A 24,919-nucleotide genomic window follows, 5' to 3' on the forward strand; every position below is an offset into this window, starting at 1 on the left:
TTTCACTTTCTGTGATACTGAACTTGTACGGTAAACGAGGTTCTTGTAAACAGAGGCGTCCCAAACTTTGGGGTGGCTGTGTCTTTTTGATTTTAATTTCCCTAAGCTATAGGACCATAAGTGGAAGTGCCCTAGGCTCTGTTGCTTTGTTTTTTAGATGTTTCAGGAAACACCATACACTTCTCCCGAGTGTCTCTTGGCAATTTACATCCCGCCCATCAGCATAACAAGGCTCCCAGTTCTCCATGACCTTTCCTGCCTTTCTGGATTTTACACTTTTTTCAGATGGCCCTTTTGACCGGGGGGAAGTGAGACTTCATTGTAGTGCAGATTTCCTTTGCAAGTTTGGTTGGTTGGCCAACAAGTGCGTATGCGTTTTTTCCTGAATATATTCAAGAAAAAATGCATACGCCCTTTTTGGCCAAGTGCATCATTGTGGACGTTCTGCCTCTTTTCCTATGCTTTCAATGCAATTCCAGTCTACCTCCTGAAATCGGTTTCCTGCAATTCTGTCCCGCTTTCAAGTCCTCTTGGCAGCCTAACTTCAGTATATTTTTGGACGATAGCTGTCATTTATAACTCTGCCGGTTTGTGCATTACAGTGCCCCTGAGCTACTTTCTTCAAATCGCTTTCTTGTGACCTGGCCGCAACACCGCAGGATGGCTTCAGGCCCTAATCTGGTTCCGGCACGGCACGCTGAGCCTTTGGTTAATTCCTCTTCCTGGTGGGAAATGAGAGTTAAATTTGCCCGTCCAGACACCTCCAGCTAGTCTCTCATTGGTTCTCCCTATTCCTGTTCATCTTCCGCAGAAATTGCAAACTGGTCCAAACAAGAGGTTAAAGGCGCTGACTCTCCAAGTGGGGAGAGTGTTAGTAAAGCATCTGGAATGTTGCACCCGAGTACCAGGGTACGAAAACTGAGACATATTTGAACACGTCTCCCGATCACATGGTTGATCATACTCTAGGTTCCACATGCATGTTTTAGCTGAAGGAAGAATACCTTAAACCTGGGTAGTTGAAACCCGTGGAATGGGTACCATGCAATATGACTTCAAAGGGTCTTCATTTGCTCACCGAACCTCTCCAATCCTATCACTGCTGCGTTTATGCCCCTGTACACATGCTTGATTCGCTTTCGGAGACATAGCAATCCATAGGTTTTAAGATACTTACTAGTCAGGTACATTCTTAGGCGTTTAATATGGGGTGTTGAGTCCATTTCGTTGAGCAAGGAGTAGCTCTTGACTATTCCATATTTGGCTTAAGGAACTTTATCTGTGCTCATTTCAATCTCTGGTTTTATGCAGCACCCCAACTCACCTTTCCCCTTAAGCAAGCATAAGTTGGTTTTCTAAATTTGAGACCCTGTTCTGTTCTGTAATTCAGTTCCTGTGTAGCCAAGTTTACATTCCGTGTATTACTGATATCTTATGATGTTTCTTTTTCTGTGTGACTTATTTCAGTTAGAATCATCGTACCTGAATCCACTCATTGTGCTGCTAAGGACCTGATGACATAGATTTCATTGCTGAGTGATATTGCTTTGTAAGTAAATACCACAACTTCTTTATCCATTTTTCACTTTCTGTGATACTGAACTTGTACGGTAAACGAGGTTCTTGTAAACAGAGGCGTCCCAAACTTTGGGGTGGCTGTGTCTTTTTGATTTTAATTTCCCTAAGCTATAGGACCATAAGTGGAAGTGCCCTAGGCTCTGTTGCTTTGTTTTTTAGATGTTTCAGGAAACACCATACACTTCTCCCGAGTGTCTGTTGGCAATTTACATCCCGCCCATCAGCATAACAAGGCTCCCAGTTCTCCATGGCCTGTCCTGCCTTTCTGGATTTTACACTTTTTTCAGATGGCCCTTTTGACCGGAAAGAAGTGAGACTTCATTGTAGTGCAGATTTCCTTTGCAAGCTTGCTTGGTTGGCCAAAAAGGGCGTATGCGTTTTTTCCTGAATATATTCAGGAAAAAACGCATACGCCCTTTTTGGCCAAGTGCATCATTGTGGACGTTCTGCCTCTTTTCCTATGCTTTCAATGCAATTCCAGTCTACCTCGTGAAATCGGTTTCCTGCAATTCTGCCCCGCTTTCAAGTCCTCTTGGCAGCCTTACTTCAGTATATTTTTGGACGATCGCTGTCATTTATAACTCTGCAGGTTTGTGAATTACAGTGCCCCTGAGCTCCTTTCTTCAACTCGCTTTCTTGTGAGCTGGCCGCAACACCGCAGGATGCCTTCAGGCCCTAATCTGGTTCCGGCACGGCACGCTGAGCCTTTGGTTAATTCCTCTTCCTGGTGGGAAATGAGAGTTAAATTTGCCCGTCCAGACACCTCCAGCTAGTCTCTCATTGGTTCTCGCTATTCCTGTTCATCGTCCGCAGAAATTGCAAACTGGGCCAAACAGGAGGTTAAAGGGACTGACTCTCCAAGTCGGGAGAGTGTTAGTAAAGCGTCTGGAATGTTGCACCCGAGTACCAGGGTACGAAAACTGAGACATATTTGAACACGTCTCCCGATCACATGGTTGATCATACTCTAGGTTCCACATGCATGTTTTAGCTGAAGGAAGAATACCTTAAACCTGGGTAGTTGAAACCCGTGGAATGGGTACCATGCAATATGACTTCAAAGGGTCTTCATTTGCTCACCGAACCTCTCCAATCCTATCACTGCTGCGTTTATGCCCCTGTACACACGCTTGATTCTCTTTCGGAGACATAGCAATCCATAGGTTTTAAGATACTTACTAGTCAGGTACATTCTTAGGCGTTTAATATGGGGTGTTGAGTCCATTTTGTTGAGCAAGGAGTAGCTCTTGTCTATTCCATATTTGGCTTAAGGAACTTTATCTGTGCTCATTTCAATCTCTGGTTTTATGCAGCCCCCCAACTCACCTTTCCCCTTAAGCAAGCATAAGTTGGTTTTCTAAATTTGAGACCCTGTTCTCTTTTGGAATTCAGTTCCTGTGTAGCCAAGTTTACATTCCGTGTATTAGTGATATCTTATGATGTTTCTTTTTCTGTGTGACTTATTTCAGTTAGAATCATCGTACCTGAATCCACTCAGTATGCTGCTACGGGCCTGGTGACATAGATTTCATTGCTTAGTGATACTGCATTGTACGTAAGTTCCACTTCTTTATCCATTTTTCACTTTCTGTGATGTTGAACTTGTACTGTAAACGAGGTTCTTGTAAACAGAGCCGTTCCAAACTTTGGGGTGGCTGTGTCTTTTTGATTTTAATTTCCCTAAGCTATAGGACCATAAGTGGAAGTGCCCTAGGCTCTGTTGCTGTGTTTTTTAGATATTTCAGGAAACACCATACACTTCTCCCGAGTGTCTGTTGGCAATTTACATCCCGCCCATCAGCATAACAAGGCTCCCAGTTCTCTATGGCCTGTCCTGCCTTTCTGGATTTTACACTTTTTTCAGATGGCCCTTTTGACCGGGGGGAAGTGAGACTTCATTGTAGTGCAGATTTCCTTTGCAAGCTTGCTTGGTTGGCCAAAAAGGGCGTATGCGTTTTTTCCTGAATATATTCAGGAAAAAACGCATATGCCCTTTTTGGCCAAGTGCATCATTGTGGACGTTCTGCCTCTTTTCCTATGCTTTCAATGCAATTCCAGTCTACCTCCTGAAATCGGTTTCCTGCAATTCTGCCCCGCTTTCAAGTCCTCTTGGCAGCCTTACTTCAGTATATTTTTGGACGATAGCTGTCATTTATAACTCTGCAGGTTTGTGAATTACAGTGCCCCTGAGCTCCTTTCTTAAACTCGCTTTCTTGTGAGCTGGCCGCAACACCGCAGGATGCCTTCAGGCCCTAATCTGGTTCCGGCACGGCACGCTGAGCCTTTGGTTAATTCCTCTTCCTGGTGGGAAATGAGAGTTAAATTTGCCCGTTCAGACACGTCCAGCTAGTCTCTCATTGGTTCTCCCTATTCCTGTTCATCTTCCGCAGTAATTGCAAACTGGGCCAAACAGGAGGTTAAAGGCACTGACTCTCCAAGTCGGGAGAGTGTTAGTAAAGCGTCTGGAATGTTGCACCCGAGTACCAGGGTACGAAAACTGAGACATATTTGAACACATCTCCCAATCACATGGTTGATCATACTTTAGGTTCCACATGCATGTTTTAGCTGAAGGAAGAATACCTTAAACCTGGGTAGTTGAAACCCGTGGAATGGGTACCATAAAATATGACTTCAAAGGGTCTTCATTTGCTCACCAAACCTCTCCAATCCTATCACTGCTGCGTTTATGCCCCTGTACACATGCTTGATTCTCTTTCGGAGACATAGCAATCCATAGGTTTTAAGATACTTACTAGTCAGGTACATTCTTAGGCGTTTAATATGCGGTGTTGAGTCCATTTCGTTGAGCAAGGAGTAGCTCTTGTCTATTCCATATTTGGCTTAAGGAACTTTATCTGTGCTCATTTCAATCTCTGGTTTTATGCAGCACCCCAACTCACCTTTCCCCTTAAGCAAGCATAAGTTGGTTTTCTAAATTTGAGACCCTGTTCTGTTCTGTAATTCCGTTCCTGTGTAGCCAAGTTTACATTCCGTGTATTACTGATATCTTATGATGTTTCTTTTTCTGTGTGACTTATTTCAGTTAGAATCATCATACCTGAATCCACTCATTGTGCTGCTAAGGGCCTGATGACATAGATTTCATTGCTGAGTGATATTCTTTTGTAAGTAATACCACAACTTCTTTATCCATTTTTCACTTTCTGCAATGTTGAACTTGTACTGTAAACGAGGTTCTTGTAAACAGAGGCGTCTCAAACTTTGGGGTGGCTGTGTCTTTTTGATTTTAATTTCCCTAAGCTATAGGACCATAAGTGGAAGTGCCCTAGGCTCTGTTGCTGTGTTTGTTAGATGTTTCAGGAAACACCAAACACTTCTCCCGAGTGTCTGTTGGCAATTTACATCCCGCCCATCAGCATAACAAGGCTCCCAGTTCTCCATGGCCTGTCCTGCCTTTCTGGATTTTACACTTTTTTCAGATGGCCCTTTTGACCGGGGGGAAGTGAGACTTCATTGTAGTGCAGATTTCCTTTGCAAGCTTGCTTGGTTGGCCAAAAAGGGCGTATGCGTTTTTTCCTGAATATATTCAGGAAAAAACGCATACGCCCTTTTTGGCCAAGTGCATCATTGTGGACGTTCTGCCTCTTTTCCTATGCTTTCAATGCAATTCCAGTCTACCTCCTGAAATCGGTTTCCTGCAATTCTGCCCCGCTTTCAAGTCCTCTTGGCAGCCTTACTTCCGTGTATTTTTGGACGATAGCTGTCATTTATAACTCTGCAGGTTTGTGAATTACATTGCCCCTGAGCTCCTTTCTTCAACTCGCTTTCTTGTGAGCTGGCCGCAACACCGCAGGATGGCTTCAGGCCCTAATCTGGTTCCGGCACGGCACGCTGAGCCTTTGGTTAATTCCTCTTCCTGGTGGGAAATGAGAGTTAAATTTGCCCGTCCAGACACCTCCAGCTAGTCTGTCATTGGTTCTCGCTATTCTTGTTCATCTTCCGCAGAAATTACAAACTGGGCCAAACAGGAGGTTAAAGGGACTGACTCTCCAAGTCGGGAGAGTGTTAGTAAAGCGTCTGGAATGTTGCACCCGAGTACCAGGGTACGAAAACTGAGACATATTTGAACACGTCTCCCGATCACATGGTTGATCATACTCTAGGTTCCACATGCATGTTTTAGCTGAAGGAAGAATACCTTAAACCTGGGTAGTTGAAACCCGTGGAATGGGTACCATAAAATATGACTTCAAAGGGTCTTCATTTGCTCACCGAACCTCTCCAATCCTATCACTGCTGCGTTTATGCCCCTGTACACATGCTTGATTCTCTTTCGGACACATAGCAATCCATAGGTTTTAAGATACTTACTAGTCAGGTACATTCTTAGGCGTTTAATATGCGGTGTTGAGTCCATTTCGTTGAGCAAGGAGTAGCTCTTGTCTATTCCATATTTGGCTTAAGGAACTTTATCTGTGCTCATTTCAATCTCTGGTTTTATGCAGCACCCCAACTCACCTTTCCCCTTAAGCAAGCATAAGTTGGTTTTCTAAATTTGAGACCCTGTTCTGTTCTGTAATTCAGTTCCTGTGTAGTCAAGTTTACATTCCGTGTATTACTGATATCTTATGATGTTTCTTTTTCTGTGTGACTTATTTCAGTTAGAATCATCATACCTGAATCCACTCATTGTGTTGCTAAGGGCCTGATGACATAGATTTCATTGCTGAGTGATATTCCTTTGTAAGTAATACCACAACTTCTTTATCCATTTTTCACTTTCTGCGATGTTGAACTTGTACTGTAAACGAGGTTCTTGTAAACAGAGCCGTCCCAAACTTTGGGGTGGCTGTGTCTTTTTGATTTTAATTTCCCTAAGCTATAGGACCATAAGTGGAAGTGCCCTAGGCTCTGTTGCTGTGTTTTTTAGATGTTTCAGGAAACACCAAACACTTCTCCGGAGTGTCTGTTGGCAATTTACATCCCGCCCATCAGCATAACAAGGCTCCCAGTTCTCCATGGCCTGTCCTGCCTTTCTGGATTTTACACTTTTTTCAGATGGCCCTTTTGACCGGGGGGAAGTGAGACTTCATTGTAGTGCAGATTTCCTTTACAAGCTTGCTTGGTTCTCCAAAAAGGGCGTATGCGTTTTTTCCTGAATATATTCAGGAAAAAACGCATACGCCCTTTTTGGCCAAGTGCATCATTGTGGACGTTCTGCCTCTTTTCCTATGCTTTCAATGCAATTCCAGTCTACCTCCTGAAATCGGTTTCCTGCAATTCTGCCCCGCTTTCAAGTCCTCTTGGCAGCCTTACTTCAGTATATTTTTGGACGATAGCTGTCATTTATAACTCTGCAGGTTTGTGAATTACATTGCCCCTGAGCTCCTTTCTTCAACTCGCTTTCTTGTGAGCTGGCCGCAACACCGCAGCATGGCTTCAGGCCCTAATCTGGTTCCGGCACGGCACGCTGAGCCTTTGGTTAATTCCTCTTCCTGGTGGGAAATGAGAGTTAAATTTGCCCGTCCAGACACCTCCAGCTAATCTCTCATTGGTTCTCGCTATTCCTGTTCATCTTCCGCAGAAATTGCAAACTGGGCCAAACAGGAGGTTAAAGGGACTGACTCTCCAAGTCGGGAGAGTGTTAGTAAAGCGTCTGGAATGTTGCACCCGAGTACCAGGGTACGAAAACTGAGACATATTTGAACACGTCTCCCGATCACATGGTTGATCATACTCTAGGTTCCACATGCATGTTTTAGCTGAAGGAAGAATACATTAAACCTGGGTAGTTGAAACACGTGGAATGGGTACCATGCAATATGACTTCAAAGGGTCTTCATTTGCTCACCGAACCTCTCCAATCCTATCACTGCTGCGTTTATGCCCCTGTACACATGCTTGATTCTCTTTCGGAGACATAGCAATCCATAGGTTTTAAGATACTTACTAGTCAGGTACATTCTTAGGCGTTTAATATGGGGTGTTGAGTCCATTTTGTTGAGCAAGGAGTAGCTCTTGTCTATTCCATATTTGGCTTAAGGAACTTTATCTGTGCTCATTTCAATCTCTGGTTTTATGCAGCACCCCAACTCACCTTTCCCCTTAAGCAAGCATAAGTTGGTTTTCTAAATTTGAGACCCTGTTCTGTTTTGGAATTCAGTTCCTGTGTAGCCAAGTTTACATTCCGTGTATTAGTGATATCTTATGATGTTTCTTTTTCTGTGTGACTTATTTCAGTTAGAATCATCGTACCTGAATCCACTCATTATGCTGCTACGGGCCTGGTGACAGAGATTTCATTGCTGAGTGATACTGCATTGTACGTAAGTTCCACAAGTTCTTTATCCATTTTTCACTTTCTGTGATGTTGAACTTGTAAGGTAAACGAGGTTCTTGTAAACAGAGGCGTCCCAAACTTTGGGGTGGCTGTGTCTTTTTGATTTTAATTTCCCTAAGCTATAAGACCATAAGTGGAAGTGCCCTAGGCTCTGTTGCTGTGTTTTTTAGATGTTTCAGGAAACACCAAACACTTCTCCCGAGTGTCTGTTGGCAATTTACATCCCGCCCATCAGCATAACAAGGCTCCCAGTTCTCCATGGCCTGTCCTGCCTTTCTGGATTTTACACTTTTTTCAGATGGCCCTTTTGACCGGGGGGAAGTGAGACTTCATTGTAGTGCAGATTTCCTTTGCAAGCTTGGTTGGTTGGCCAAAAAGGGCGTATGCGTTTTTTCCCGAATATATTCAGGAAAAAACGCATACGCCCTTTTTGGCCAAGTGCATCATTGTGGACGTTCTACCTCTTTTCCTATGCTTTCAATGCAATTCCAGTCTACCTCCTGAAATCGGTTTCCTGCAATTCTGCCCCGCTTTCAAGTCCTCTTGGCAGCCTTACTTCAGTATATTTTTGGACGATAGCTGTCATTTATAACTCTGCAGGTTTGTGAATTACAGTGCCCCTGAGCTCCTTTCTTCAACTCGCTTTCTTGTGAGCTGGCCGCAACACCGCAGGATGACTTCAGGCCCTAATCTGGTTCCGGCAAGGCACGCTGAGCCTTTGGTTATTTCCTCTTCCTGGTGGGAAATGAGAGTTAAATTTGCCCGTCCAGACACATCCAGCTAGTCTCTCATTGGTTCTCCCTATTCCTGTTCATCTTCCACAGAAATTGCAAACTGGGCCAAACAGGAGGTTAAAGGCACTGACTCTCCAAGTCGGGAGAGTGTTAGTAAAGCGTCTGGAATGTTGCACCCGAGTACCAGGGTACGAAAACTGAGACATATTTGAACACGTCTCCCGATCACATGGTTGATCATACTTTAGGTTCCACATGCATGTTTTAGCTGAAGGAAGAATACCTTAAACCTGAGTAGTTGAAACCCGTGGAATGGGTACCATAAAATATGACTTCAAAGGGTCTTCATTTGCTCACCGAACCTCTCCAATCCTATCACTGCTGCGTTTATGCCCCTGTACACATGCTTGATTCTCTTTCGGACACATAGCAATCCATAGGTTTTAAGATACTTACTAGTCAGGTACATTCTTAGGCGTTTAATATGCGGTGTTGAGTCCATTTCGTTGAACAAGGAGTAGCTCTTGTCTATTCCATATTTGGCTTAAGGAACTTTATCTGTGCTCATTTCAATCTCTGGTTTTATGCAGCACCCCAACTCACCTTTCCCCTTAAGCAAGCATAAGTTGGTTTTCTAAATTTGAGACCCTGTTCTGTTCTGTAATTCAGTTCCTGTGTAGTCAAGTTTACATTCCGTGTATTACTGATATCTTATGATGTTTCTTTTTCTGTGTGACTTATTTCAGTTAGAATCATCATACCTGAATCCACTCATTGTGTTGCTAAGGGCCTGATGACATAGATTTCATTGCTGAGTGATATTCCTTTGTAAGTAATACCACAACTTCTTTATCCATTTTTCACTTTCTGCGATGTTGAACTTGTACTGTAAACGAGGTTCTTGTAAACAGAGCCGTCCCAAACTTTGGGGTGGCTGTGTCTTTTTGATTTTAATTTCCCTAAGCTATAGGACCATAAGTGGAAGTGCCCTAGGCTCTGTTGCTTTGTTTTTTAGATGTTTCAGGAAACACCATACACTTCTCCCGAGTGTCTGTTGGCAATTTACATCCCGCCCATCAGCATAACAAGGCTCCCAGTTCTCCATGGCCTGTCCTGCCTTTCTGGATTTTACACTTTTTTCAGATGGCCCTTTTGACCGGGGGGAAGTGAGACTTCATTGTAGTGCAGATTTCCTTTGCAAGTTTGCTTGGTTGGCCAAAAAGGGCGTATGCGTTTTTTCCTGAATATATTCAGGAAAAAACGCATACGCCCTTTTTGGCCAAGTGCATCATTGAGGACGTTCTGCCTCTTTTCCTATGCTTTCAATGCAATTGCAGTCTACCTCCTGAAATCGGTTTCCTGCAATTCTGCCCCGCTTTCAAGTCCTCTTGGCAGCCTTACTTCAGTATATTTTTGGACGATAGCTGTCATTTATAACTCTGCAGGTTTGTGAATTACAGTGCCCCTGAGCTCCTTTCTTCAACTCGCTTTCTTGTGACCTGGCTGCAACACCGCAGGATGGCTTCAGGCCCTAATCTGGTTCCGGCACGGCACGCTGAGCCTTTGGTTAATTCCTCTTCCTGGTGGGAAATGAGAGTTAAATTTTCCCGTCCAGACACCTCCAGCTAGTCTCTCATTGGTTCTCGCTATTCCTGTTCATCTTCCGCAGAAATTACAAACTGGGCCAAACAGGAGGTTAAAGGGACTGACTCTCCAAGTCGGGAGAGTGTTAGTAAAGCGTCTGGAATGTTGCACCCGAGTACCAGGTTACGAAAACTGAGACATATTTGAACACGTCTCCCGATCACATGGTTGACCACACTCTAGGTTCCACATGCATGTTTTAGCTGAAGGAAGAATACCTTAAACCTGGGTAGTTGAAACCCGTGGAATGGGTACCATGCAATATGACTTCAAAGGGTCTTCATATGCTCACCGAACCTCTCCAATCCTATCACTGCTGCGTTTATGCCCCTGTACACACGCTTGATTGTCTTTCGGAGACATAGCAATCCATAGGTTTTAAGATACTTACTAGTCAGGTACATTCTTAGGCGTTTAATATGCGGTGTTGAGTCCATTTCGTTGAGCAAGGAGTAGCTCTTGTCTATTCCATATTTGGCTTAAGGAACTTTATCTGTGCTCATTGCAATCTCTGGTTTTATGCAGCACCCCAACTCACCTTTCCCCTTAAGCAAGCATAAGTTGGTTTTCTAAATTTGAGACCCTGTTCTGTTCTGTAATTCAGTTCCTGTGTAGCCAAGTTTACATTCCGTGTATTACTGATATCTTATGATGTTTCTTTTTCTGTGTGACTTATTTCAGTTAGAATCATCATACCTGAATCCACTCATTGTGCTGCTAAGGGCCTGATGACATAGATTTCATTGCTGAGTGATATTGCTTTGTAAGTAAATACCACAACTTCTTTATCCATTTTTCACTTTCTGTGATACTGAACTTGTACGGTAAACGAGGTTCTTGTAAACAGAGGCGTCCCAAACTTTGGGGTGGCTGTGTCTTTTTGATTTTAATTTCCCTAAGCTATAGGACCATAAGTGGAAGTGCCCTAGGCTCTGTTGCTTTGTTTTTTAGATGTTTCAGGAAACACCATACACTTCTCCCGAGTGTCTGTTGGCAATTTACATCCCGCCCATCAGCATAACAAGGCTCCCAGTTCTCCATGGCCTGTCCTGCCTTTCTGGATTTTACACTTTTTTCAGATGGCCCTTTTGACCGGGGGGAAGTGAGACTTCATTGTAGTGCAGATTTCCTTTGCAAGTTTGCTTGGTTGGCCAAAAAGTGCGTATGCGTTTTTTCCTGAATATATTCAGGAAAAAACGCATACGCCCTTTTTGGCCAAGTGCATCATTGAGGACGTTCTGCCTCTTTTCCTATGCTTTCAATGCAATTCCAGTCTACCTCCTGAAATCGGTTTCCTGCAATTCTGCCCCGCTTTCAAGTCCTCTTGGCAGCCTTACTTCAGTATATTTTTGGACGATAGCTGTCATTTATAACTCTGCAGGTTTGTGAATTACAGTGCCCCTGAGCTCCTTTCTTCAACTCGCTTTCTTGTGACCTGGCTGCAACACCGCAGGATGGCTTCAGGCCCTAATCTGGTTCCGGCACGGCACGCTGAGCCTTTGGTTAATTCCTCTTCCTGGTGGGAAATGAGAGTTAAATTTTCCCGTCCAGACACCTCCAGCTAGTCTCTCATTGGTTCTCGCTATTCCTGTTCATCTTCCGCAGAAATTACAAACTGGGCCAAACAGGAGGTTAAAGGGACTGACTCTCCAAGTCGGGAGAGTGTTAGTAAAGCGTCTGGAATGTTGCACCCGAGTACCAGGGTACGAAAACTGAGACATATTTGAACACGTCTCCCGATCACATGGTTGACCACACTCTAGGTTCCACATGCATGTTTTAGCTGAAGGAAGAATACCTTAAACCTGGGTAGTTGAAACCCGTGGAATGGGTACCATGCAATATGACTTCAAAGGGTCTTCATATGCTCACCGAACCTCTCCAATCCTATCACTGCTGCGTTTATGCCCCTGTACACACGCTTGATTGTCTTTCGGAGACATAGCAATCCATAGGTTTTAAGATACTTACTAGTCAGGTACATTCTTAGGCGTTTAATATGCGGTGTTGAGTCCATTTCGTTGAGCAAGGAGTAGCTCTTGTCTATTCCATATTTGGCTTAAGGAACTTTATCTGTGCTCATTGCAATCTCTGGTTTTATGCAGCACCCCAACTCACCTTTCCCCTTAAGCAAGCATAAGTTGGTTTTCTAAATTTGAGACCCTGTTCTGTTCTGTAATTCAGTTCCTGTGTAGCCAAGTTTACATTCCGTGTATTACTGATATCTTATGATGTTTCTTTTTCTGTGTGACTTATTTCAGTTAGAATCATCATACCTGAATCCACTCATTGTGCTGCTAAGGGCCTGACGACATAGATTTCATTGCTGAGTGATATTGCTTTGTAAGTAAATACCACAAGTTCTTTATCCATTTTTCACTTTCTGTGATACTGAACTTGTACGGTAAACGAGGTTCTTGTAAACAGAGGCGTCCCAAACTTTGGGGTGGCTGTGTCTTTTTGATTTTAATTTCCCTAAGCTATAGGACCATAAGTGGAAGTGCCCTAGGCTCTGTTGCTTTGTTTTTTAGATGTTTCAGGAAACACCATACACTTCTCCCGAGTGTCTGTTGGCAATTTACATCCCGCCCATTAGCATAACAAGGCTCCCAGTTCTCCATGGCCTGTCCTGCCTTTCTGGATTTTACACTTTTTTCAGATGGCCCTTTTGACCGGGGGGAAGTGAGACTTCATTGTAGTGCAGATTTCCTTTGCAAGTTTGCTTGGTTGGCCAAAAAGGGCGTATGCGTTTTTTCCTGAATATATTCAGGAAAAAACGCATACGCCCTTTTTGGCCAAGTGCATCATTGAGGACGTTCTGCCTCTTTTCCTATGCTTTCAATGCAATTCCAGTCTACCTCCTGAAATCGGTTTCCTGCAATTCTGCCCCGCTTTCAAGTCCTCTTGGCAGCCTTACTTCAGTATATTTTTGGACGATAGCTGTCATTTATAACTCTGCAGGTTTGTGAATTACAGTGCCCCTGAGCTCCTTTCTTCAACTCGCTTTCTTGTGACCTGGCCGCAACACTGCAGCATGGCTTCAGGCCCTAATCTGGTTCCGGCACGGCACGCTGAGCCTTTGGTTAATTCCTCTTCCTGGTGGGAAATGAGAGTTAAATTTACCCGGCCAGACACCTCCAGCTAGTCTCTCATTGGTTCTCGCTATTCCTGTTCATCTTCCGCAGAAATTGCAAACTGGGCCAAACAGGAGGTTAAAGGGACTGACTCTCCAAGTCGGGAGAGTGTTAATAAAGCGTCTGGAATGTTGCACCCGAGTACCAGGGTACGAAAACTGAGACATATTTGAACACGTCTCCCGATCACATGGTTGATCATACTCTAGGTTCCACATGCATGTTTTAGCTGAAGGAAGAATACATTAAACCTGGGTAGTTGAAACCCGTGGAATGGGTACCATGCAATATGACTTCAAAGGGTGTTCATTTGCTCACCGAACCTCTCCAATCCTATCACTGCTGCGTTTATGCCCCTGTACACATGCTTGATTCTCTTTCGGAGACATAGCAATCCATAGGTTTTAAGATACTTACTAGTCAGGTACATTCTTAGGCGTTTAATATGCGGTGTTGAGTCCATTTCGTTGAGCAAGGAGTAGCTCTTGTCTATTCCATATTTGGCTTAAGGAACTTTATCTGTGCTCATTGCAATCTCTGGTTTTATGCAGCACCCCAACTCACCTTTCCCCTTAAGCAAGCATAAGTTGGTTTTCTAAATTTGAGACCCTGTTCTATTCTGTAATTCAGTTCCTGTGTAGCCAAGTTTACATTCCGTGTATTACTGATATCTTATGATGTTTCTTTTTCTGTGTGACTTATTTCAGTTAGAATCATCATACCTGAATCCACTCATTGTGCTGCTAAGGGCCTGATGACATAGATTTCATTGCTGAGTGATATTCCTTTGTAAGTAATACCACAACTTCTTTATCCATTTTTCACTTTCTGCGATGTTGAACTTGAACTGTAAACGAGGTTCTTGTAAACAGAGGCGTCCCAAACTTTGGGGTGGCTGTGTCTTTTTGATTTTAATTTCCCTAAGCTATAGGACCATAAGTGGAAGTGCCCTAGGCTCTGTTGCTGTGTTTGTTAGATGTTTCAGGAAACACCAAACACTTCTCCCGAGTGTCTGTTGGCAATTTACATCCCGCCCATCAGCATAACAAGGCTCCCAGTTCTCCATGGCCTGTCCTGCCTTTCTGGATTTTACACTTTTTTCAGATGGCCCTTTTGACCTGGGGGAAGTGAGACTTCATTGTAGTGCAGATTTCCTTTGCAAGCTTGCTTGGTTGGCCAAAAATGGCGTATGCGTTTTTTCCTGAATATATTCAGGAAAAAACGCATACGCCCTTTTTGGCCAAGTGCATCATTGTGGACTTTCTGCCTCTTTTCCTATGCTTTCAATGCAATTCCCGTCTACCTCCTGAAATCGGTTTCCTGCAATTCTGCCCCGCTTTCAAGTCCTCTTGGCAGCCTTACTTCAGTGTATTTTTGGACGATAGCTGTCATTTATAACTCTGCAGGTTTGTGAATTACATTGCCCCTGAGCTCCTTTCTTCAACTCGCTTTCTTGTGAGCTGGCCGCAACACCGCAGCATGGCTTCAGGCCCTAATCTGGTTCCGGCACGGCACGCTGAGCCTTTGGTTAATTCCTCTTCCTGGTGGGAAATGAGAGTTAAATTTGCCCGTCCAGACACCTCCAGCTAATCTCTCATTGGTTCTCGCTATTCCTGTTCATCTTCCGCAGAAATTGCAAACTGGGCCAAACAGGAGGTTAAAGGGACTGACTCTCCAAGTCGGGAGAGTGTTAGTAAAGCGTCTGGAATGTTGCACCCGAGTACCAGGGTACGAAAACTGAGACATATTTGAACACGTCTCCCGATCACATGGTTGATCATACTCTAGGTTCCACATGCATGTTTTAGCTGAAGGAAGAATACCTTAAACATGGGTAGTTGAAACCCGTGGAATGGGTACCATGCAATATGACTTCAAAGGGTCTTCATTTGCTCACCGAACCTCTCCAATCCTATCACTGCTGCGTTTATGCCCCTGTACACATGCTTGATTCTCTTTCGGAGACATAGCAATCCATAGGTTTTAAGATACTTACTAGTCAGGTACATTCTTAGGCGTTTAATATGCGGTGTTGAGTCCATTTCGTTGAGCAAGGAGTAGCTCTTGTCTATTCCATATTTGGCTTAAGGAACTTTATCTGTGCTCATTTCAATCTCTGGTTTTATGCAGCACCCCAACTCACCTTTCCCCTTAAGCAAGCATAAGTTGGTTTTCTAAATTTGAGACCCTGTTCTGTTCTGTAATTCAGTTCCTGTGTAGCCAAGTTTACATTCCGTGTATTACTGATATCTTATGATGTTTCTTTTTCTGTGTGACTTATTTCAGTTAGAATCATCGTACCTGAATCCACTCATTGTGCTGCTAAGGGCCTGATGACATAGATTTCATTGCTGAGTGATATTGCTTTGTAAGTAAATACCACCACTTCTTTATCCATTTTTCACTTTCTGCGATGTTGAACTTGTACTGTAAACGAGGTTCTTGTAAACAGAGGCGTTCCAAACTTTGGGGTGGCTGTGTCTTTTTGATTTTAATTTCCCTAAGCTATAGGACCATAAGTGGAAGTGCCCTAGGCTCTGTTGCTTTGTTTTTTAGATGTTTCAGGAAACACCATACACTTCTCCCGAGTGTCTGTTGGCAATTTACATCCCGCCCATCAGCATAACAAGGCTCCCAGTTCTCCATGGCCTGTCCTGCCTTTCTGGATTTTACACTTTTTTCAGATGGCCCTTTTGACCGGGGGGAAGTGAGACTTCATTGTAGTGCAGATTTCCTTTGCAAGCTTGCTTGGTTGGCCAAAAAGGGCGTATGCGTTTTTTCCTGAATATATTCAGGAAAAAACGCATACGCCCTTTTTGGCCAAGTGCATCATTGTGGACGTTCTGCCTCTTTTCCTATGCTTTCAATGCAATTCCAGTCTACCTCCTGAAATCGGTTTCCTGCAATTCTGCCCCGCTTTCAAGTCCTCTTGGCAGCCTTACTTCAGTGTATTTTTGGACGATAGCTGTCATTTATAACTCTGCAGGTTTGTGAATTACATTGCCCCTGAGCTCCTTTCTTCAACTCGGTTTCTTGTGAGCTGGCCGCAACACCGCAGCATGGCTTCAGGCCCTAATCTGGTTCCGGCACGGCACGCTGAGCCTTTGGTTAATTCCTCTTCCTGGTGGGAAATGAGAGTTAAATTTGCCCGTCCAGACACCTCCAGCTAATCTCTCATTGGTTCTCGCTATTCCTGTTCATCTTCCGCGGAAATTGCAAACTGGGCCAAACAGGAGGTTAAAGGGACTGACTCTCCAATTCGGGAGAGTGTTAGTAAAGCGTCTGGAATGTTGCACCCGAGTACCAGGGTACGAAAACTGAGACATATTTGAACACGTCTCCCGATCACATGGTTGATCATACCCTAGGTTCCACATGCATGTTTTAGCTGAAGGAAGAATACATTAAACCTGGGTAGTTGAAACCCGTGGAATGGGTACCATGCAATATGACTTCAAAGGGTCTTCATTTGCTCACCGAACCTCTCCAATCCTATCACTGCTGCGTTTATGCCCCTGTACACATGCTTGATTCTCTTTCGGAGACATAGCAATCCATAGGTTTTAAGATACTTACTAGTCAGGTACATTCTTAGGCGTTTAATATGCGGTGTTGAGTCCATTTCGTTGAGCAAGGAGTAGCTCTTGTCTATTCCATATTTGGCTTAAGGAACTTTATCTGTGCTCATTTCAATCTCTGGTTTTATGCAGCACCCCAACTCACCTTTCCCGTTAAGCAAGCATAAGTTGGTTTTCTAAATTTGAGACCCTGTTCTGTTCTGTAATTCAGTTCCTGTGTAGCCAAGTTAAATTCCGTGTATTAGTGATATCTTATGATGTTTCTTTTTCTGTGTGACTTATTTCAGTTAGAATCATCATACCTGAATCCACTCATTGTGCTGCTAAGGGCCTGATGACATAGATTTCATTGCTGAGTAATATTGCTTTGTAAGTAAATACCACAACTTCTTTATCCATTTTTCACTTTCTGCGATGTTGAACTTGTACTGTAAACGAGGTTCTTGTAAACAGAGCCGTCCCAAACATTGGGGTGGCTGTGTCTTTTTGATTTTAATTTCCCTAAGCTATAGGACCATAAGTGGAAGTGCCCTAGGCTCTGTTGCTGTGTTTTTTAGATGTTTCAGGAAACACCAAACACTTCTCCCGAGTGTCTGTTGGCAATTTACATCCCGCCCATCAGCATAACAAGGCTCCCAGTTCTCCATGGCCTGTCCTGCCTTTCTGGATTTTACACTTTTTTCAGATGGCCCTTTTGACCGGGGGGAAGTGAGACTTCATTGTAGTGCAGATTTCCTTTGCAAGCTTGCTTCGTTGGCCAAAAAGGGCGTATGCGTTTTTTCCTGAATATATTCAGGAAAAAACGCATACGCCCTTTTTGGCCAAGTGCATCATTGTGGACGTTCTGCCTCTTTTCCTATGCTTTCAATGCAATTCCAGTCTACCTCCTGAAATCGGTTTCCTGCAATTCTGCCCCGCTTTCAAGTCCTCTTGGCAGCCTTACTTCAGTGTATTTTTGGACGATAGCTGTCATTTATAACTCTGCAGGTTTGTGAATTACATTGCCCCTGAGCTCATTTCTTCAACTCGGTTTCTTGTGAGCTGGCCGCAACACCGCAGCATGGCTTCAGGCCCTAATCTAGTTCCGGCACGGCACGCTGAGCCTTTGGTTAATTCCTCTTCCTGGTGGGAAATGAGAGTTAAATTTGCCCGTCCAGACACCTCCAGCTAATCTCTCATTGGTTCTCGCTATTCCTGTTCATCTTCCGCAGAAATTGCAAACTGGGCCAAACAGGAGGTTAAAGGGACTGACTGTCCAAGTGGGGAGAATGTTAGTAAAGCGTCTGGAATGTTGCACCCGAGTACCAGGGTACGAAAACTGAGACATATTTGAACACGTCTCCCGATCACATGGTTGATCATACTCTAGGTTCCACATGCATGTTTTAGCTGAAGGAAGAATACATTAAACCTGGGTAGTTGAAACCCGTGGAATGGGTACCATGCAATATGACTTCAAAGGGTCTTCATTTGCTCACCGAACCTCTCCAATCCTATCACTGCTGCGTTTATGCCCCTGTACACACGCTTGATTCTCTTTCGGAGACATAGCAATCCATAGGTTTTAAGATACTTACTAGTCAGGTACATACTTAGGCGTTTCATATGGGGTGTTGAGTCCATTTCGTTGAGCAAGGAGTAGCTCTTGTCTATTCCATATTTGGCTTAAGGAACTTTATCTGTGCTCATTTCAATCTCTGGTTTTATGCAGCACCCCAACTCACCTTTCCCCTTAAGCAAGCATAAGTTGGTTTTCTAAATTTGAGACACTGTTCTGTTTTGGAATTCAGTTCCTGTGTAGCCAAGTTTACATTCCGTGTATTAGTGATATCTTATGATGTTTCTTTTTCTGTGTGACTTATTTCAGTTAGAATCATCGTACCTGAATCCACTCATTATGCTGCTACGGGCCTGGTGACAGAGATTTCATTGCTGAGTGTTATTGCATTGTACGTAAGTACCACAACTTCTTTATCCATTTTTCACTTTCTGCGATATTGAACTTGTACGGTAAACGAGGTTCTTGTAAACAGAGCCGTCCCAAACTTTGGGGTGGCTGTGTCTTTTTGATTTTAATTTCCCTAAGCTATAGGACCATAAGTGGAAGTGCCCTAGGCTCTGTTGCTTTGTTTTTTAGATGTTTCAGGAAACACCATACACTTCTCCCGAGTGGCTGTTGGCAATTTACATCCCGCCCATCAGCATAACAAGGCTCCCAGTTCTCCATGGCCTGTCCTGCCTTTCTGGATTTTACACTTTTTTCAGATGGCCCTTTTGACCCGGTGGAAGTGAGAGTTCATTGTAGTGCAGATTTCCTTTGCAAGCTTACTTGGTTGGCCAAAAAGGGCGTATGCGTTTTTTCCTGAATATATTCAGGAAAAAACGCATACGCCCTTTTTGGCCAAGTGCATCATTGTCGAGGTTCTGACTCTCTTCATATGTTTTCAATGCAATTCCAGTCTACCTACTGAAATCGGTTTCCTGCAATTCTGCCTTGCTTTCAATGCCTCTTCATAGCCTTACCTCAATATATTTTTTGAAAATAGTTGGCCTTTATAACTCTGCAGGTTTTTGAATTGCAGTGGCCCTTAGCTCCATTTTTCAGCTCTTATTTTTGTGGTCTTGCCCCATAACCACAGGATTCCTTGAAGCCCTATTTTTCTTCTGGGGCACCTTGCTGTGCCTTTGGTTAATTCTTCTTACTGATGTGACATTAGAGTGACATGTGCCCATTGAAACCGCTACAGCTAGTTTCTCAGTGGTTCCCCCTATTCCCATTCATCCTCCGCACTAACTGCAGACTGTGCAATACCAGAACTTAAAGGCATTGACTCTCCATGTGGGGATGTTGTTAGTAAAGTGGCTGGAATGTCGATCCGGAGCCCCAGGAGAGGAAAAATGAGGTGCGTTTTAGAAACCTTTCCCGATCATATGGTATACCAGTCGCTGGGTTTCCCAAGCATGGTTTAGCTGTAGGAAGATTCCCTTCAACCTGGAGTGTTGGGACCCTTGGAATGAGTAGCATGAAGTATTGCATTAAACTTTCGGCAGTTGCTCACCAAAGCTCACCAATCCTCTCAGCCCCAAGTGTCCAGCCTTATGTCTTATCCAGCTGTGGGTTTATATGTGGTCAATCCAGGTTGCATCACAGCCCCTGAGCGAATTTTGTAAGAATTTTTCTCTCTTTCATTGTTTCAGCGTTTTGTTTTTAAAATTTATTTCTATAATGGGGTTTAGCTCATTTTCACTGCTGTGTTTGTGCCGCTCTGCACACACTTGATTCCCTTATGGAGATATATCAATACATGGGTTTTAAGATTCTTATTACTCAGATATATTTCTCTGCGGTGTATAGGGTGTGTTGAGGCCAGTTCATTGAGCAAGGTGTAGATCTTGTCTAATACCTATTTGGTTTATTGAACGGTATCTGTGCTAATTTCAAACTCTGGTTTTATGCATCACCCCACCTCTCCTTTCCCCTTAAGCTGACATAAGTGTGTTTTCTAAATGTGAGACACTGTTCTGTTCTGTAATTCATTTCTTGTGCAGCCATATTTACCCTCCCTCTATAAGTGATATCTTATGATATGTTTCTTTTTCTGTTTGACTTATTTCAAGTAGTATTATCGGACCTAAATCCACTCTTTATCCTTCTACTAGCCTTATTACATTGATTTCATGGTGAAGAGATATTCCATTGTACATAAGTACCACATCTTCTTTATCCATTGTTCTCTTTCCTGGGATATTTAAGGTGTACTGAAGTTGAGGTTCTTGTAAACAGAGTAGCCCTAAACTGTGGTGTGCTTGTGTCTTGTTGATTTTAGACTTCCCTAGATATACTCCCATGATTGGAAGTGTCCTATGCTCTGTAGCTCTGTTTTTTAGATGATTTAGGAACCACCATACACTTCTCCAGAGTGGCTCTCGGCAGTTCACACACTGCCCATCAGCGTATAAAGGCTCCCTGTTCTCCATGGCCTGTCCTGCATTTCTGGTTTTTACAATTTTTTAGGATGGCCCTTTTGACTGGTGGGAAATGAGACTTCTTTGTTGTGCACATTTGCATTGCTTGCTTGCTTCGTTGCCCATAAAGTGCGTATGCGTTTTTTTCCTGGATATAATCAGGAAAAAACGCATACGCCCTTTTGGGCCAACTGCATCATTGTCGAAATTCTGCCGCTTTTCATGTGCGTTAAAGACGAGTCCAATCTATCTCTTGAAATCTGTTTCTTGCAATTCTGTCTTGCATTCAGATCCTCTTCTTTGCCTTACCTCAACATATTTTTGGACGTTAGTTTTCATTTATAACTCTGCAGGTTTGTGAATTGCAGTGACCCTGAGCTCCATTTTTTAAGTTGCTCTTTTGTGAGCTGGCCTCAAACCCGCAGGATTGCTTCAGGCCCTATTTTGGCCCCGGCGAGGCAGGCTGAGCCTTTCTTTAATTCTTATTCTTAATGGGAAATTAGAGTGATATGTGCCCGTCCAAACCCCTACAACTATTCTCTCATTGGTTCCCCCTCTTCCCGTTCATCCTCCTCACAATTTGCAAAATGTGTGAAACAGAAGTTTAAATGTGCTGATTCTCCAAGTGGGGAGATTCTAAGTAGCGTGGCTGGAATGGTGAACAGGAGCACCAGGAGAGGATAAATGAGGTGCATTTTAGACACATCTCCCGATCACATGGTGTACAGTCCTCTGGGTTTTCCATGCATGTTTTAGCTGTAGGAAGATCCCTTGAACCTGCAGATTTGGGACCCATTGAATGGGTACCAGGTAGTATTACTTTAAAGGGTGTGCATTTCCTCACCCAACCTCACATTTCTCTTAGCGCAAACAGTTTCCAGCCTTATGTCTCATCCTGCTGTGGGTCTAGATGTGTTCAATCCATGTTGCATCACCGTCCCTGAGGAAAACTTGTAAGAGGTTTTCTCTGTCTCTCTGTCGTTTATTTTTTTCAATTTATTACTATATTGGTTACAGCTGATTTTCAAAGCTCTGTTTCTTGCTGCTGTACATCCACTTGATTCACGTACAGAGAGACATCAATAAATTCTTTTTCAGATTCTTACCAGTCGTATATATTCTTTTCCGGTGACTTGAGTGTGCTGAGTGCAGTTCTTTTAGCTACCGTGTAGGCCTTGTTGATTATCAGTTTGGTATTTGGAATGGTATCTTTGCTAATTTCAACCTCCTGGATGATGCCTCACCCCTCCCCACCTTTCCCGTTTAGCAGCCTTATGCGTGTTTTCTACATATTTGACTATGTTTTTGTTTTGTAATTTATTTCATGTGTAGCCATTTTGGATTCCACCTTTAAGTGATAGCTTATGATATGTGTCTTTTTCTTTTTGAATTCTGTCACTTAGAATGATCATACGTAACTCCTCGGGAGTTGTTACAACTGGCCATATTTCATTGATTTCCAGGCTGAATAATATTCCACTCTACCTAAGTACCACATCTCTATCCATTTTTTCCCTCCAGAGACATTTAAGTTATATCCTAGTCGAGGATCTTTTAAACAGAGAGGGGGTAAACATTGGGGTGCCTGTGTCCTCTCGATTTTTGTTTTTCCCAAGATATACGCCCATGAGTGCAAGTGCCCTATGCTCTGTAGCTCATTTTTTAGATGCTTTAGTAAACACAATACACTTCTCCAGAATGGCCGTTGGCAATATACATTTCCACTATAAGTCTCACAGGGCTCCCTCTTCTCGTTGCCCTGTCCTGCATTTCTGTTGTTTACGCTTTATGAGGATGGCTCTTCTGACTGATGCGAAGTGATATCTTTTGTAGTATTGACTTCCAGTGCCCACCTGTTTGGTTGGCTAAAAAAGTGTATGCCCTTTTCTTGAATATATACAGAAAAAAACGCATACACCCTTTTTGGCCAACTGCAATGTTCAGCTCCTTTTCTTGTGCTTAATGGCGAGTCCTTTCTACCTCCTCAAATCCCTTTCCTGCCATTCTCCCTTGCTTACAAGTCCTTTTCTTTGACTTTCCTCAAGACATTTTTCAGTGATGGATATTTTCAACTCTGCAGTTTTGTGAATTTTACTGCCCCTGAGTTCCATTGTTCAACTTGTGTTTATGGGAACTGGCCACAAAGCAGCGGGATTTCCTCAAGCCCTATACTGTTTCCATGGGCAACCCTAGCCTTTGGTCAATTCGTCTTCCTGATTGGAAATTAGAGTGACATGTGCCTGTCTGAACACCTAGGACTTGTCTCTCATTGTTCCTCATCCTTCCGCTTCATCCTCTGGACAAATTCCAAACTGTACGCAACAGGATGTTGACAGTGCTGACATCTCCAAGTGGGGAGACTGTTAGTAAAGACGCTGGAGGGGTGAACCCGAGCACCAGGAGATGAGGAGATGAGATGCCTTTTCCAAACTCTTCCCGATCAGACGGTATACCATCCTCTGGGTGTGACAGACATGTTTTAGCAGTAGGAAGAGTCCCATTCATGTAAGGAGAACACCAGGGCTTTTTCAAAATCAGTGTCTCCCCGAAACCCAAACTGGGGAAGTTTTTAAGCTACGGCTACACATATGTTCATTAAGGGCCTTGGGAAGTAGGCAGAGTCCAAACTTTAGATAATTGAAGTCTTCAGGGTCAGAAGCACTCACCACCAGCTTCCCTTAGGCTACACTTTAACTGTCATTGATAGATGATGTCAATAAAAATATCTATTCTTTTTCAGAGTATTTCCCCTTATAGGTTATTGCAAAATGTTGAGTGTAGTTCCCTGTGCTATACAGTAGTTCCTTGTTGATGATCTATTTTATACATAGCAGTGTGTATGTGTTAATTCCAAACTGTTAATTTATCCCTCCTCCCACCTTTCCCCTTTGGTAATAATAAATTATAAGATTTTATACTTCTCAGAAATGGGGGAGCTGAAAGAGAGGTATCATTTTCAATGGAAAAGCATTTAAAACAGGATTGAAGGTTTAACCAAGATTATTAGATGTACATCCTTGGAAAGAAATCACTTCGTTTCTCTAATATTGACCTGACAAATAAGACAAACCTTTTCACTGAACTTGCTTATAAAAAGTGATGGAAATATCAAATGGAAGTGTTAAAAACATCTTATTTTACCCGAGCCTTATACACTGTTCTATGTTAACTACAGTTTGGCTCACACATCTGTTCATTGAGGTTACAATAGTCTCAATTTCTGTTACTGATCCTCCAGAGTGGACCCCAACAAGTGTCCCCCTGCCCAGTGTCATTGGGGCCAACAGATCGAGACTGAGTTTGGTTCACAAGCAAAGGAAACTTTATATTTTGATCAGAGAATGGAGAGGTGAGAGCATGCACTACCCCGTGGGCTGTGGGCTGGGCTGCTGTGTAGAGATCCTGTCAGAGTCAGTGGGAGGGAGGGAGGGGGCGGAGCTCTCGAGGGCCGGGTTGGCTGTAGCTCAGGCTCTATATCGTGGAGTCTGCACTGGGCCCCAGGAGCTGAGGTGTCGACCCAGCCATTCTGCACTAGGAAATCTGGTCTGAAGTGCCGGGTGTGGAACCTCTGCATGCGGGACCCTAGGAGCACGTGAAATTAGACAAAGCACAAAGGATAAAAAAGGTTAGACTTGACTTTATTGCCCAGATTCTATTTTTATCTCCCAGGGATTTTTAATGGGCTTTGCTGGGGACAAACCCCTCCTCTGCTTTTTGTCCCGTTCCTCATTCTTGGAGTGCTGAGGGTGCAGACCCTTCTTCTGTAACTGCTGAGTGCTGAGTTGGGAGCCCTCATACCCTGGGGCGAGGGTCAGAGCTTCTCCCCAGCAGCCTCCCGGTGACGTTGATTGTCCCCAGGACCCCTGCCTCCCTGCTCGTCCACCTGAGCACCAGCATTGGAAGTGTTATAGATTCTAATGACCTTTAAGGGTCCAGGAAAGAGATGTGCAGAGACGCTGTGGGGGCCGGTTTCACCCCGCC

Source organism: Pseudorca crassidens, chromosome 6, assembly GCF_039906515.1.
Source record: "Pseudorca crassidens isolate mPseCra1 chromosome 6, mPseCra1.hap1, whole genome shotgun sequence".
In the NCBI taxonomy this organism is placed as follows: Eukaryota; Metazoa; Chordata; class Mammalia; order Artiodactyla; family Delphinidae; genus Pseudorca; species Pseudorca crassidens.